At 37.8% G+C, this 16,906-nt stretch overlaps 1 non-coding gene across 1 annotated transcript; it reads right to left on the bottom strand.

Moving 5' to 3' along the window:
* Positions 1-14,794: 14,794 nt before the first annotated feature.
* Positions 14,795-14,870, bottom strand: TRNAV-CAC (transfer RNA valine (anticodon CAC)). Its single transcript has one exon. It is a non-coding gene; the product is annotated as a tRNA-Val (tRNA).
* Between the last annotated feature and the right edge of the window lie 2,036 nt (positions 14,871-16,906).

Here is a 16,906-nt window from a genome sequence, read left to right as displayed (position 1 = left end):
TTTCTGTCTCTCTTTCCCTCCCACAGCTGAGACTCCATTGGAGCAAAGTTGCCCTGGGCACTGAGGATGGCTCCTTGGCCTCTACCTCAGGCACTAGAATGGCTCCAAATGCAGCAGAGCAATGCCCCAGAGGCGCTGAGCATCGCCCCCTAGTGGGCTTGCTGGGTGGATCCCGGTCAAGTGCTTGCGGGAGTCTGTCTGCCTCCCCACCCCACACTCTTCTCACTTGGAAAAATACAAAAAAAAAAAAAAAACCTATCAGCAAAGTGGGAATAGAGAGATATATCTCACCATAATAAAAGCCACATATGACAAACCCACAGCTAACATCATACTTAAAGAGGGAAAACATAAAAATAAAAGTATTTCCCTTAAGATTAGCAATAAGACAGGTTGTCCACTTCCACCTCTCTTAGTCAACATAGTACTGGAAGTCCTAGTCACAGCAATAAGACAAAAGAAATAAAAGGCATCCAAATTGGAAAGGAATAAGTAAAACTGTTATTACTTGAAGATGATATGACACTGTAGAGAGAGAACACTAAAGAGTCCACCAGAAAACTACCAGAACTGATAAATGAATTCAGTAAACCACTAGGATACAAATTAAACATTCAGAAATCATTTTCATTTTTATATATCAATAATGAATTATCAGAAAGGGAAACAGAAAAATCCCATTTACAACTGCATCAAAAAAAGAAAAATAAAATACCTAGGAATAATTTGTAACCAAAAAGGTAAAAGACCTGTACCCAGAAAAATATAAGATACTGAAGAAAGTGAAGAAGATACAGATAAATGGAAGCATATACTGTACTCATGGATAGAAAAAAATCACATAATTAAAATTCTCATACTACCCAAAGCAATGTATAGACTCAATGCAATGCCTATAAAATACCAGGTGAATATTTCATAGAACTAGAACAAATAATTCTAAACTTTATGTGGAACCACAAAAATACCCCAAACAGAGCAATCTTGAGAAAGAAGAACAAAGTCAGAGGTATTGTGCTAACTGATTTAAAATGTGAACACAAGACTAAAGTAATCAAAACAGCATGATACTGTCATAAAAACAGACACATAGATCAATGGAACAGCAGAGGAAACACAGAAAAAATTTCATGCCTTTATGGTTAATATATGACAAAAGAGGCAAGAACATATAATGGGGTCCAGACAGTCTATTCAAAAAAGTGTTAGGAAAATTGGACAGATACATGCAAAAAATGAAAATAGACCATCTTCCTATATCATGTACAAGGATAAACTCAAAATGGATTAAAGACTTAAATGTAAGACTGAACCTCAAAACTTCTGAAAAAAAACATAGGCAGTAAAATTTCTGACATTTCTCTTAGTAATATTTTTTGGCAACATATCTCCTCAGGCAAGGGAAACAAAAGAAAAGATAAACAAATGGGACTACATCAAACTAAAAAGCATTTGCACAGCAAAGGAAACCATCAAGAAAATGAAAAGACAGACTAATGAATTGGAGAAGATATTTGCCAAACATACATTCAATAAGGAGTTAATATCCAAAATTTATGAAGAACTCATACAACTCAACACCAAAAAAACAAACAACCCAATTTAAAAAATGGGCAGAGGACCTGAATAGATACTTCTCCAAAGAAGACATACATATGACCAATAGATATATGAAAAGATGCTCAATGTCACTAATCATTAGAGAACTGTAAATTAAAATTCCAATGAGATATCATCTCATATTTTTCAGAATGGCTATCATCAATAAATAAGCAGACATAAGGATATGGAGTAAAGGGGACCCTCATGCACTGTTGGTGGTAATGCAAATTGGTGTAGTCACTGTAAAAAACAATATGGAGGGTCCTCAAAAAATTTAAAATGAAACTGTCTTGTGACCCACCAATTCCATTTCTTGGTATATAGCCAAAGAAACCCAAAACACTAATCTGGATAAATACCTGCACCCCGATGTTCATTGCTGTCAAGAAATGGAAGCCACCCAAGTATCCACCAATAGATAAGTGGACAAAATAAATGCAGTGCATATAAACAGTGGAATATTACTCATCCATGAAAAGGAATGTAATCTAAGACATTTGAAACACAATAGATGGACCTAGAGGGCATTATATGAAGTGAAATAAGTCAGTCAGAGAAAGACAAATACCACATAATTTAATTCATATGTGGAATGTAAAGAACAATATAAATGAACAGACAGATCAGAAACAGACTTATAGATACAGGGAACAGAGTGATGGTTGCCAGAGGGGAGAAACATTGTGGACTGAATAAAAAAATGTGAAGTAATTAAGAAGTACAAATTAGTTGTCACAAAATAGTAACAGGGATGTAAAGTGCAGCATAGGCAATATAGTCAAATAATATTCTAATTATTATTTATGGTGTGGGTAGACACTTGAAATATTGAGAGGAACACTTTACAAAGTATATGATTATCTAACCACTGTGCTGTGCACCTGAAACCAATACAAAATAATATTGAATGTAAATTGTAAGTGAAAAAAAATTTTAAAGTAAAACTAAAATAAAAATAAGGCCATTCATATCACTTAAATATCTAACCCCAAAACATTTTTTTTTGTATTTTTCTGAAGCTGGAAACGGGGAGAGACAGTCAGACTCCCGCATGCACCCGACCGGGATCCACCCGGCATGCCCACCAGGGACGACGCTCTGCCCACCAGGGGGTGATGCTCTGCCCCTCCGGGGCATTGCTCTGTTGAGACCAGAGCCACTCTAACGCCTGGGGCAGAGGCCAAGGAACCATCCCCAGCGCCCGGGCCATCTTTGCTCCAATGGATCCTTGGCTGCGGGAGGGGAAGAGAGAGACAGAGAGGAAGGAGCGGGGGTGGGGGGGGGGTGGAGAAGCAAATGGGCGCTTCTCCTATGTGCCCTGGCTGGGAATCGAACCCGGGTCCCCCGCACGCCAGGCCGACGCTCTACCGCTGAGCCAACTGGCCAGGGCCCCAAAACATTTTTATATGAAACTTAGTCATAATGTTATCTCATGTTTACAGATTTTATTAGCACTAAAAAATATATGTTGAGCTTTACAGTTGTGATTTGGGTAAGACAAGGCTATTTCTTGGCTTCATTTCTCCTATCATCCTAAACCACAAAGAAATTGATTTACAGTAATGCTCTCAAATAGATTTTAATTTTCTTATTTACCACAGATCTAATCATTTTCATATCTTGTTCATTTATTGTTGATGTCTTATCTCAATATATTAGTATGCTATGCTGAGATTTAAGGAGCCCATGTAGAAAACTAAATAAATATTAATCATATTGGCTGCTTCAGAAAATATCTTAGAGTATAATATTGGATGTGCCAAAAAATATAAATTATAAGATTTTACTCGAGGTCAAAGAACCTTGAAAGGAAGGAAAATAAAGTATGTGGTTAAATATGGATAAAACCACTAAGGAAATGTTTCAACAGCTAAATTGAGTGGTTCAGAGGAAAAGTTTCATGAAATTTTCTTGCCAAATATGTTTTTTGTCATCACATTAATAGCTCCTATATATTTTTTGAGAGTTGAAATCATACCAGGTATTATGGTAGGATGAGAAGTTAAAGAGTCCCCACTACCCACCGAACTTGAGTGCTATAATTGACATATAACAATGTGTAAGTTCAAGGTGATTTAATACTTATATATTGTAAAATGCTTACCACCACAAGTAGCTAATAATTCTATCATATCACACAATCATTTCTTTTTCTCTGGGGAGAACATTAAGATCTACTCTCTTAGTAACTTTCAAGTATATAATACATTGTCATTAACTATAATCACCATGAGGTACATTAGATCCTTAGAACTTATTCATCTTATAACTGGAAGCTTGTACCTTTTGACCAACATTGCCCCATTTCTCCCTCCTTGAAGGTTTAATATATATCCTGTCAATCCCAAATCTAAACCCCAGAGGTTCCTAATTCAACCATGATTTTATGTAGAGAAAACAACAAATGGCCCAGACCACTGGCTTTCCATGCTCTGACTGCCAGGGAAAATTATCTGTATTATTGCAATCAAGACCCATTGTATATTCAGAAACCTAACTGCAGCTTTTTGTGGCAAACCATGGTGCCTGCTGAGCCAGCAGACATGAGCTGGTGGAGATACACCAGACCCAAACAGCATGCCAATGCTCTTGTGCAAAACCTAGCAGAAGCAAGGACATATCAACTAGCTAGACTCCACAAGATTGCCAGAAGACCTCCATCTTATTGCCTTATTTAGCAGTAGCAAAGTGATAAAATGCACATACACTGAGCATCAAGTTCAGAGTAATGACAAAACTTCAGAAATATAGTCTCTGGCATCCCAATCTAGCAACTCTGTCTTCATTTACCTGACTCAAGTGTGCAAAGAAATCATTCATTATATTCGTCCGTCATCCCACCATTTACCCACCTGTACTTCTTGGATATCAGATCATGTAGCCTAAGATAGATCAGGAGCTTCCGAGGATATGATCACTAAACAAATAACCATTTTGACATGGGCATCTAACCATGTTGACAGTATATCAGTAAGAGAACCTATGTCTGTGCGGTAGGGCTAGGGTCTCTGCTGGAACGGAAGCAATGACAAGTTCTCTGGCTTTAACAGCAAACTGATCTAGGTCCAGTACAATTTCCACCATGTTGCTTCTATTTCTTTTTTTTTTAAATAATGAAACATGCATAAAATTAAAGAATAACAGACATCGATACCTAAATTTAGCAAATGTTAATATTCTGTCTCATTTATTTTGTTAAGAAAGCAAATTATAGAGAGTGTAAAAATTCTCCTATCTTATCCTAGTTTCTCGTCCTTGCATTCTGGGGATAACTACTTCCTTGAAGCTGATGTTTATCTTTCCCATGTAGATTTTAGATGTTCACTACTTACACATGTGCCTATAAACAATATATAGTATTACTTTTCTTGCTTTAAATTTAACATAAATGATGTCATGTCACCTGCATTTTTTTCTCATTATGTAGTAAAATTTAACAAAGCTGATTCATGTAGATTTGGCTAATTCCCTTAAATTGCTGAATAGTGTGCCATTCTATGACTATGTAACAATACATTACTCTAAGGATAGGAACATAGGTTGTTTGCCAGGGTTTTTTCTATTATAAACAATGCTGTAGTGAATAATATACACATCTCTTGTGCATGTGTGTAGGAGTTTCTCTAAGGCATATACAGGACTGATATTCAAAGGAAAGACACCACTGTGACCATGCTAGTTATTTACAGTATATGTTTATTCTGGTGGGTTGGCACCTCTGATAGCACTTATTGAATATTTTGAATATCAAACCAAGGGTATATACCTAAAAGAGAAATCTCTGGGCCATAAAGTATACTCAACCTCACCTTCACTAGGATTACCGAACAGCTTTTCAAAGTGGTTAACCCAATTTAGACTTCCCACCAGTAGTTTGATATGTGCATTCCTGTTTTCCCACAGTTGATATTGTTAGACATTTCCATTGGTCTGATGAATGTGAAATGGTATCTTATTTTAATTTGCAGTTTCCAGATTACTAGTCAGGTGAAACACTGTCCATTTATCAGCCATTCAGAACTCTTCTTAGGTAAATTGGCTGTTAACTAGCTTTTACTCCGTTTTCTATAGGGCTATCTATCTTTTTCTACTTGATTTGTAAGTTTTCTGCATTGATTCTGCATATTAATCCTTTTTTCAATTGTAAGAGTAGCTAGTATCTTTTTGCCATCTGTGCCTATATTTCACTTTCTTTATGTGTCACTCTACAGAATAGCATCATTTTTTGTTTGCTTTTGGGATTTGTTTTGCTTTGGTTTGGTTTTTGCTCTGTGCATTTTCACAAACTAGTTAAACTCTCAAAGTCTCCATTTACTAATTTATAAAATGAGGGATGCCCTGGCCAGGTAGTTCAGTTGGTTACAGCATTGTCCCAATATGCCAACATTGCGGGTTCAATTCCTGGTCAGGACACATACAAAAATCAACCAATAATATGCATGAATGAGTGAAGCAACACATAGATGTTTCTCTCTCTTTTCCTTCCATCTCTATAAAATCAATCAATAAAAATGTTAAATTTAAAATGAGGGCAATAATGCCTTCTTCGTAAGATTGTTGTGAATAAAATCAATGAGATAATAAATGTACATGGAAATATTCAGTAAATAAATGATAGTTTTCTTCCTGTGGCCCAACCCTCAAATGGAAGGGGAAACAAGAGCCCAGTACCATGCAAATATCTTCACTGAGCTATGATGTGTCAAACAAGAAATCACATGGATACTTAAATAGAATGATGAGTTGACTAGATTAAATAACTCAATAAATAAATATGTATTGAACCCTTTCCATGTGCCAGGCATAGGATTAGAATGGGATGCAAAACAGACCAAGGCTTATCTAGAGGGAGAGAGACAACAATGTCAGGAAGAATAAAACTAACAATGTTTAAGGGGATTACAAAAACAAGGGGTACAGTTTGGGACTGGGTGCCCAGAAAAGTCTTATCATGGAAGCAATTGGAGCAGAAATGCAGAAAAATTGAAGAGCTTGTGAAGGAAGTATGTGCAAAGACCTTGAGGCTCTAGCGTATTTGTCAATCAAGGAGAACAAGGACAGTGCGAGGGAAGGAAATAGCAAAAGCAAGAATGACAGAAGAGGTAACCAGGGACCTGCAAATGACCTTGGAGGTCACAGTAAACATTCTGAATTATTTTCTAAGTGTGATGGAATGTCCCTGGAGGGTTTTGAGCAGAGAAATGACGTGGTATAAGTTATTTTTTAAAAGAATCCAGCCAACCCTAAGAAAAGGCTGAGAGAGTACAGGAAAAGAACTAGGGAGACCTAGAAGACTGTCCTTGCTGCACACATACTTTCTAAAGTCGTTCTGATAGTTTCCCAATGCTCATAAAAATAAGATCCTCTGAACTGAAATCTCAAATGCAGCAAATGGCATTATTTCTATTTACTATTATTAGACAATCCGTGTTTAACCCAGAACCCAGCAAAAGATGAAAGAGATTAAGTACAAATTGTCAGTTAAAGAAATAGTCACAGGGAATATAGTCAATAACATTGAAATAACTATGCATGATGTCAGATGAGTAATGGACTTATTGGGGAACTGCTTCATAAGGCAGACAAGTCTACTCGCTATGTTCTACACCTAAAACTAATATATTGCCTGTCAACTGTGATTGAAAAATAAATTTTCAAAAAGGGGAAAAAAAGGAGTAGTAACAAAAACTAAAAACAATTGTGCCGAACGTGTTTGCCCCTCATTTGCACAGAGAGCAGTCTAAGCACCTTTCTTCAGCTCAAAGAAATCAAGGCCTTTTTAAGACAGTTACTAGCTGTGGATATTAAAGTGTCAAGTGCCTTGGGTAAAAGCCGTCATTCCCCCTGATTCTTTTTTGAGCATTATTACTTGCTGATATGGAGAGGTCATAGCTAACATTCTCTCTCAAGATACGCTGCCTATCTGATAATGAATTTCCCCAATACTGTGTCACTCTCCAAGGTGTTCTAATTGATTTTTCTCCCTGTTGTTTGGACTCTCAAGTTATTTAATTAATGGGTTTCTTTTACACAAATAGAAAAACACAGCATGACCAAAATCAAAGTGGTCAACTGCTCAGCATGGTCACCTCCGAGCTGTAACACCTGATTAGGTGATCCCCCACCCCCAAGCCCACCTGCCAGTCCAGGGAGGCTTCCCATTCTGTTCCTCTGAAGGTTTCTCCTTCTCTGTTGAAATCACTGGTTTCATTTCTTAAGAAATTATTCTTAGAGCAAATCCTCCCAAACTTTCCTATGAAAATAAATAACCTAGAGAACTCATGAAAATGCAGATTTGAATTCCACAGAGCTGGGGCAGGGCTCGGGGTTGTCTATTTCCCAGGTGATGCTGAGGCCAGTGATCTGAGTACCACACTTCAGTAGCAAGGTCCTGGGCTTAAGGCAACTATAGTGTTAATGGTTATTAAAATATATGTGCATAAATTTTCTTACACATATATAAAATATATCTTTATGTTATACATAACATATTGATTTGGAATCTCAAGTTGTTTCATTTATGGGTTTCTTTTACACAAATAGAAAAACTCAGCATGACCAAAATCAAAGTGATCAACTACTCAGCATGTACAGCCTCCCATGCATATGTATATGTATTCAGAGTATATTTAGAACACTTATTACTTGTGGATAAAGAAGTGTCACAAATGACTTGTGTGGAAAGTAGTTAGAATCATGACTTTATTTTTTAGAGTATCAGTATTTGGTAGCAGAAAGAGTTCAGGTCTAAACTTTCAAGTTGAAAATTTGAAAACATACCTAAGGACAGTATGCATATTAATTTACCACCTTGCATTAATATCCTAAATGGCTATTTCTATGATCAAAATAAGATCTTTTTAGGAAAGGGGGAAGTAGTTACTTGTCTTTGTTGGACTTTTCTCAAGGTCAACAACTCACAATGTTGAAGGTATAAAGCCCTCAGCCCTGATTCTCAACCTATACTCTCAGGACCAGCAGCATCAGAATCACCTGGAATTTTTTTTAAATTCCAAATTGCAGCCCTTCCCAACCTACAGAATCAAAAGTGCTATTCATAGGGCATGACTATCTGTGTTTCTGCATTTGAACAAACTCTCCAAATGATTCTGAATTTTGAGAACTACTGCTCTACAAACTCTACTGCTCCTTTATCTCCATTTCTGATAAATAGCATTCATACAATTTTACTAAATGTATAGGAATGATAAAAATATCTAACTCCCATAAACTTCTTCTTAATAGTGCTTTGCACATATAAATAAATTAATATAAACCTGGCATAAGGGGAGAAAATTAGTATAATTTCCCCCACAATATACAATGGACCTGCCTTCTTTACTAATGCAACTATTAGCTATTCATTGCATGAAGAAAGAAATCCAAAATATGACACAGACATTAACATTTTAAATTTTAGGCAATTTATAGCAAGCAGTAAGCTCTCCAGAGGCCAGCTTGATATTGCTTTGAGGGCCACTTCTCAATTTCTTATACAAAGAATATCTAGGCATTGTTCTTTTCTCATCTCAAAGTTTATTCCTCCTGGGAAGAATCCATTTGAATCATCCTTTCTATATAATTGACTATTTATATGTAGCTATTACTGGAGAACTTTACCCTCCTGAGGGCCACAAACCATGCCTGGGCCTGATGCTGGGATACTTTTATGATGAAATGTCACTAGGAGATAAGAATCTAACTATGGAACAATTCCACAATGATTTTCTTAAATCTCATATGGAAATATGTCATCAAGTGTCACACATGGGTCCATTTCAGTCCTGGGCCCTACCAAAAAATACTCCTCAGAAGTAATTGGTAAGTTCTAATAAATTTCTACATGAGAGTTCCCCTGGGTTCCCATCATCACATTTAGTGCCGGCAGTAGCCCTGGGAATAGCTAGAAATAGTTTCATGTCATCATTTAGGATTAGAATCTGTAACGTTTCAACATCAAACGCACTTCATGAATCACAAATATCTCTGCACTGAATTCTAATCTGGACTTTTTTGAAAAGTTATATTTCATGTCTTAAATTTTGTTTACCTTTTACATGACAGGTTTTAATATTTTAACCAATATATAACTACTCATTTAAAACAATTTTAATCTTCATAGAACTGACACATGAAATAAACCAATGAAAGGAATAAATTAACAGCTTTTGTAAGAATCTAGTATTAATGAACAATGTAGGTTTTGTAAAAACCTAATATTAATGAATAATTATGATAATTTTATGTACCAACTTGGCTGTGCCACAGTGCCCAAGTATTTGGACAAACACTATTCTAGATGTTTCTGCAAAGGTGATTTTTGGATAAAATTGAATTATTTTTATAACTTTTTTTTTTTTTTACAGAGACAGAGAGAGAGAGTCAGAGAGAGGGATAGATAGGGACAGACAGGAACAGAGAAAGATGAGAAGCATCAAGCATCAATTGTTTTTCGTTGCGACACCTTAGTTGTTCATTGATTGCTTTCTCATATATGCCTTGACTGTGGGCCGTCAGCAGACTGAGTAACCCCTTGCTCCAGCTAGCGACCTTGGGTCCAAGCTGGTGAGCTTTGCTCAAACCAGATGAGCCCGTGCTCAAGCTGGTGACCTCGGGGTCTCGAACCTGGGTCCTCCACATCCCAGTCTGACACTCTATCCACTGCGCCACCGCCTGGTCAAGCTAAAATTGAAATTTTAATCAATATACTTAGAAAAAAAATAGATTACTCTCCATAATGTGATTGGGCCTCACCCAGTAAGTTGAAGGTTTTAATAGAATAAAAACAATGTCCTTTTGGTAAGGAGAAATTCTGCCAACACGATACTTTTGATTTTTTTTTTCTGAAGCTAGAAACGGGGAGAGACAGTCAGACTCCTGCATGCGCCCGACCGGGATCCACCCGGCTCGCCCACCAGGGGCGACGCTCTGCCCTTCCGGGGTGTCACTCTGCCGAGACCAGAGCCACTCTAGTGCCTGGGGCAGAGGCCAAGGAGCCAACCCCAGCGCCCGGGTCATCTTTGCTCCAATGGAGCCTCGGCTGCAGGAGGGGAAGAGAGAGACAGAGAGGAAGGAGGGGCGGGGGCTGGAGAAGCAAATGGGCGCTTCTCCTATGTGCCCTGGCCGGGAATCGAACCCGAGTCCCCCGCACGCCAGGCGACGCTCTACCGCTGAGCCAACCGGCCAGGGCCCAACACGATACTTTTGGATTCAACTATATAACTCTTCCCTGGGTCTCCAGCCTGCTGGCCCACCTTATCTGATTTTTGATTCACCAAGCCTCCATAATTGTGTAAGCCAACTGTTTTTTTGTTTGTTTTTTTGTTTGTTTGTTTGTTTTTGGACAGAGGCGGAGTGAGAGAGAGAGGGACAGGTAGGGGGACAGACAGGAAGGAAGAAAGATGAGAAGCATCATTTCTTCATTGCAGAACCTTAGTTGTTCATTGATTGCTTTCTCATATGTGCCTTGACCAGGGGGGAGGGTGGCTACAGCAGAGCGAGTGACCCCTTGCTCAAGCCAGTGACCATGGGGTCCTGTCTAAGATCCCATGCTCAAGCTAGCAACCCCACGCTCAAACTGGATGAGACCTCCCTCAAGCCAGCAACCCTGGGGCCTCAAACCAGAGTCCTCCACATCCCAGTCCTATGTTCCATCCACTGCACCATCTCCTGGTCAGGCATGAGCCAAATTCTTAAAATCAAGCAGTCGCTCTATACCCTTCTCTTTCTCTGTCTCTTGTGTAAGTGTGTATAATCAATGCTGGATACTATATATATTATATGTGTGTCCATATATGATACTAGTGGGAAAATATATGTCCAACCTTACCTTTTCTTTAGGCATTTAATGAAAACCAACCTGCAAAGTTTATGTGATCAAATTCCAACAGAGAAAACATTCCCTCTCAAACAGCCATGTGGTGTTTATTTCCTGATGTGGGAGCAATGCCCCTTCCACAGACAAATTCTTCCCAGCAAAAGAAACAGGACTTTAAAAATAACATAGGCTCCTAACCGTCTGCCATAGACTCAGCACAGGACAGTCTAAAGGGAGGGAGATGCATGCACTGAATAAATCTGTAAGGATCTCCCCTTCGCTTTAGTGTGGTAACACTCAATTTCTTGGTTTAGTACCTGCCGCTGCTAAAAATAAGGTCCCCCTTCTTCCTTGGCAATAAAAGGCATGCCCGTCAGTTCATTCAAGGCTTTGCCCCAACTATGGAAGATGGCAAAGCAGAACTTTATCTTCTTGACACATATTGTTTTAACACATAGAGAAATAAATGGTTTTTATATTGCACATCATAATTCATAGATTAAAAGGGTTTTTTTGAAACATCAGAAAAAAATTTGCAATTTGGATCATCTCGTTATTTTTTATTTTCTCCAGCTATGTTTAGGGAGTTTCATGCACTAAAAAAAATCATAAATATTCAGTATTCAGTCTGTAAGGAGAGCAGAGAAAAAAAACTAATCTTCTGTCCCTGAAAATATCAAATTAGAGAACCTGTGCACTGTTTTTACCCTAAGTAGCAGTTGCAAGAGCAATTAAAAAGTTAACTGTCCCTAAGACTGCTAAAATAATCTTCCTCTTCAGAAATGTTCAGGCTTTTGTTTATAGTTGATAATGAATGACTTTGATTTTGTGCAATCTCAACTTGAACTAGAATCCATTGATCATCAAGTACAACCTCAGATCAGATTCCTAAGAACATTTCAAGTCCTGTGCTGGACTGCACAACAGAAGAGAGAATAGGGGAAACACTAGAGTTCAGAAACAAGGATGGCAGGGATGGGAACAGCATGGCAAAGTATGATATTTATGAAGACACAAAGTGGAACACTTAAGAGACAATTTCATAAACCACTTGAATTGCTAACAATGATGATGAGCAGCTACAGAATAGTGACACCATTTGAAATGGAGACCAAGCTAAAACAGTGTAAAACTGTAGACAAATGGATCAAGTTATACAGACTTTTTTTCCAAAATAAAAATTTAAAACATTAACATGTATTATAGAAGAAAGATGATGCATTTTTCTTTCTTTCTCACTTTTTTTTTGACAGGTGCAGGAAAGGGAGAGAGAGAAAGGAAGGCAGAGAGAGGGAGGAGAGAGATGAGAAGCATCAACTCATAGTTGCTTCACTTTAGTTCTTTTTTTATTATTAATTACGTGCCTTGACAGGGGGGTTCCATTTGAGCCAGTGACCCCTTGCTCAAGCCAGCGACCTTGGGCTTCAAGCCAGCAAACTTTGGGCTCTAGCCAACGACCTTGGGATCTCAAGCCAGCAAGGGCCAATGCTCAATGCACTTCTCCACCACTGGTCAGGCAAGATGATGAGTTTTTCTGTAGATTCATTGACACATTCATTCAGCAAATCTGCCCTGCCACCTGTTAGCCCTCTTTACTAATCTCTACCTCTCTCTGTGTTGTTTACTCTGTTCCTATCATACTGGACTCTTTGCTCTGCCTTAAACCTTCACACATATTTCTATTTCAGACCACTGCACTAGCTGTTTCCTCTGCCTGAAAATGTCTTCCTGCAAAGAGACACTTGGGTCATTTCTTCCCTCCCTCTAGCCTTTATTCTACATCTACGCATTCAGTGGAGCCTTCCCTGGACACCCCTGCCTCTCAGCAGTTTTTATCAACCTTCGCTGGTATATTTATCCTCCTTAACTCATTCTTCCTTCTCCTCCCCTCTTCTCTTTTCTTCTCTCCTCTTCTCTTCCTTTCCTTTTCTTTTTCTCTTGCAGCTTTGAGGAAACAACTTTCCCTGCTGGAAAGGCCCACATGGTAAAGAACAGAGAACAGTCTCCAGGCAACAGACACAAAGAAACTGAGGCCTTCGGCCAACAGCCCACAAGGAACCGAATCCTGCTAACAACTGTGTGTGTTTGGAAGTGGGTTCTTCTCCAGTCAAGGCTTAAGATGACAAGTGCTTTTCTTTCCTTGTCTTCAAGAACATGTTGACATTATAATAAACACAGAGGCGGACTTTGGGAGACATCTTCCCATCTTTGGAGTTAAACAGACTTTCCATTTGGTTAGTAGCTAGATTTGGGCTCCCTACCATGAGACCCATGTGTGACAAATGTTTTTGCATGATTACTTAAGCTTTGGTTTTCAGCTGTAACAAGAAGGGGGTAGGGCAATGAAAGTATTTTATTAATGCTGCTATCGGCAAAGAAATTTAATAGATCTATTAGTTCTTAAGCTCAAAAAAAAATTCACACAGAAGGTTCTTCTAATAATTCCTACATGATACTATCTTTCCTTTATAAAGGTCTTTTTTCCTCTCAGTTGCACAGTGGAAAAAAATAGGGAGTGAATAGAAAAGACACGTTATATCCTAAAAGGTAGTACCCAAAACACAGCTCATGGTTGGTTATTAAGGGTTGGCACTTTACTATTTTTCTTCATTTTAAATCAAGAATCTTATAACAGAAACTCTGCAAATACCAAGATGATTGAATGTCAGTGGGTAAACACATTGGGGTGGGGGTGCAGTATGGAAACACCTGTAACTATAATTGCAGCCTGCTTCACAGTGTTTCATTCTTATGTTCCCTGTTCAAGGTGATGGAGATAATTAGATCATTATGTAAACAGACCTAGAGAGATTAATAGAAAATAAGTACTGCCTTGTTCATATGACTTTTTCTATTGACTTTGAAGGCTTAAATTTTTCTAGTTTCAAGATTCAGAGTCCCTTAGAAGGTTGATCAGAAACTTTCTGCTAGGTCAACCTCTATTGCCCTGACATTGAATTGCAGGTACATTTTCTGGTCTCCACTCTGAACTATGCTTACCTGGAAACAGAAACATATGTCCAGGAAGGTACTATCTTTCAAAAAAAACCAGAAGCTTTCATTGTATAGCTCACTGTCTTTTTTTTTTTTTTTTTGTATTTTTCTGAAGTTGGAAATGGGGGGGCAGACAGACTCCTGCATGTGCCCGACCAGGATCCACCTGGCATGCCCACCAGGGGGCGATGCTCTGCCCATCTGGGGCATTGCTCTGTTGCAACCAGGACCATTCTAGCGCCTGAGGCAGAGGCCATAGAGCCATCCCCAGTGCCCAGGCCAACTTTGCTCCAATGGAGCCTTAGCTTCGGGAGGGGAAGAGAGAGACAGAGAGGAAGGAGAGGGGGAGGGGTAGAGAAGCAGATGGGTGTTTCTCCTGTGTGCCCTGGCCAGGAATCGAACCCGGGACTCCTGCACGTGAGGCCGATGCTCTACCACTGAGGCAACCGGCCAGGGCCGCTCACTGGAATTCTTATAATGACTTTCCTGAAAGATAACGGCAAAGGTAATCAATAGTGAATTAAGGTACAGAATAAAGAAAATGTTATGGCACTTTGTATGTGTAAAAGAGGCTACATATTTGGTGGTCTGCGTGCTTGATCACAAATCAAAATATTTAAGTTCTAGTGTAAACTCTGCTATTGACTATGTAACCCCAACTATGTAATTTATTTTCCCTGAATCATTTTTTCACCTTGAAATTTGAATATAACTAAGCCAATCTTTTCATTTTGATGGGGAAATTTATGACTTCATGAATAATAGTGACAATTTCAAGTGCAGAACTCAGGTTACTCAGTCCCCATGGGTTCACTTTTGAGTTATATGAATATAAGATTCATAAATACTGATTTAAGGACATAGGTGCTATATAATAATCAAAGTTATAAAAATTAAATTGAAGAATGATGGTTTATAATTGTTAATGTATTCACTACTGTACGAGGGATCATATATATTATTTTATGTATAGAATTATACATATATGTGTTATATGTGGGTTCATTATATAAATAAGAAAAATGAAGATTCCTTTGTAAAATAACTGTTGTAAGATAAATGCTTTCTGAAAAAGATGTTTCAGAAATTCTATGAGATAATTCTGATGCACACAGGATTCTATGGCTATTGGAATGGATTGCTTTATGGTATTCTTTGTAGAGTTCTACACACCAACAGCCCTGTACATGTGTTGGCACACCCGTGTACAAGGTGGAGAAGTAGAAAACTGGCTAATATGGTTGACTAAGACATAAGTGCCTCAGCCCAAAGCCCATCCTTATCCTCCTGGTCATTCCTGTCCTTGTCCCTTGTTCACAATTGTAATCTAGGGACTGAACCATTTTTTTTAAAAGATTTTATTTATTGATTTTTAGAGAGAGTAGAAAAAGAGAAGGAGAAAAAGGGGGAGGGGAAGAGCCAGAAGCATCAACTCATAGTAGTAGTTGCTTCTGTATGTGCCTTGACCAGGCAAGACTGGGATCTGAACCAGTGACCTCAGCATTCCAGGTCAACACTTCATCCACTGCGCCACCACAGGTCAGGCAGGATTGAACCATTTTGGTCCACATTTTTCTTCCTGGGGAATCTGATGCTGATTTTCTTCCTGAGGAGCTATTTTCAGGGTTTGTTCTGTTATATGGGATTGTCATTCAATTTTTTAGTCCCAAACTCACTAACATTCATTCCTATAAATTCTTCTCTTGTCTAATACCCACTATCATGCAATCTTGAGCAAAGGAGGTTAGGAGGAAACTTAGAATAACATATTAATACTGGGAATCAAGGGTAACTGGAGAGCCTGGATACCTATGACAGTATCTTCATTTTGAAATTAAAAGTACCTTTCATAATACTTATTACAAATATTGCATTCATAATATTATTCCAATAAATTTTCTCATACACAAAATATAAATATTAAGAAGAATAAAATAAAAACCATCTGTACCTATTACCTGGAGATAAATCCTTGATGTGTATATTTCCAGGCTGTTCAATACCTACATAACACTTTATATAAACTAGAAATAATAAAATAGAAACAGTTAAAACACTAATGTTTTCATTTAATATGACAGTTAAATTGAATGAAGAAGAATGTGGTAAAGACTATGCATATTTTAAGACTTTTTGACAATGCTTTGTTATAAATAAATAAATTATATAAAATAAATTATATCTATATCATTTTTAGAGAAATGGCTTTATTTTTCCCCAAACACATATATTTTGCTATCATTCAAAAAATCAAGAAATACTTTAAAAAGCAATTAAACTAAAATGTCACGATTATATGTCTAGTATTATTTTATCAGCATGTCTCTGTGCATATACACCAAATCAAAGAGAAATAAATACTAGGTAGTTGATAGATTGATTGATAGATATACATATATAAATAACCAAAATAACTTTAATAATAAGTTCATATATATACAAGCTACCATTTTAGAAATGCTAAATTTAACTCCACTAAAATGTAGCAGAACA

This window comes from Saccopteryx bilineata, chromosome X (genome assembly GCF_036850765.1).
Source record: "Saccopteryx bilineata isolate mSacBil1 chromosome X, mSacBil1_pri_phased_curated, whole genome shotgun sequence".
In the NCBI taxonomy this organism is placed as follows: Eukaryota; Metazoa; Chordata; class Mammalia; order Chiroptera; family Emballonuridae; genus Saccopteryx; species Saccopteryx bilineata.
This window is presented reverse-complemented; position numbering and strand designations above follow the sequence as displayed.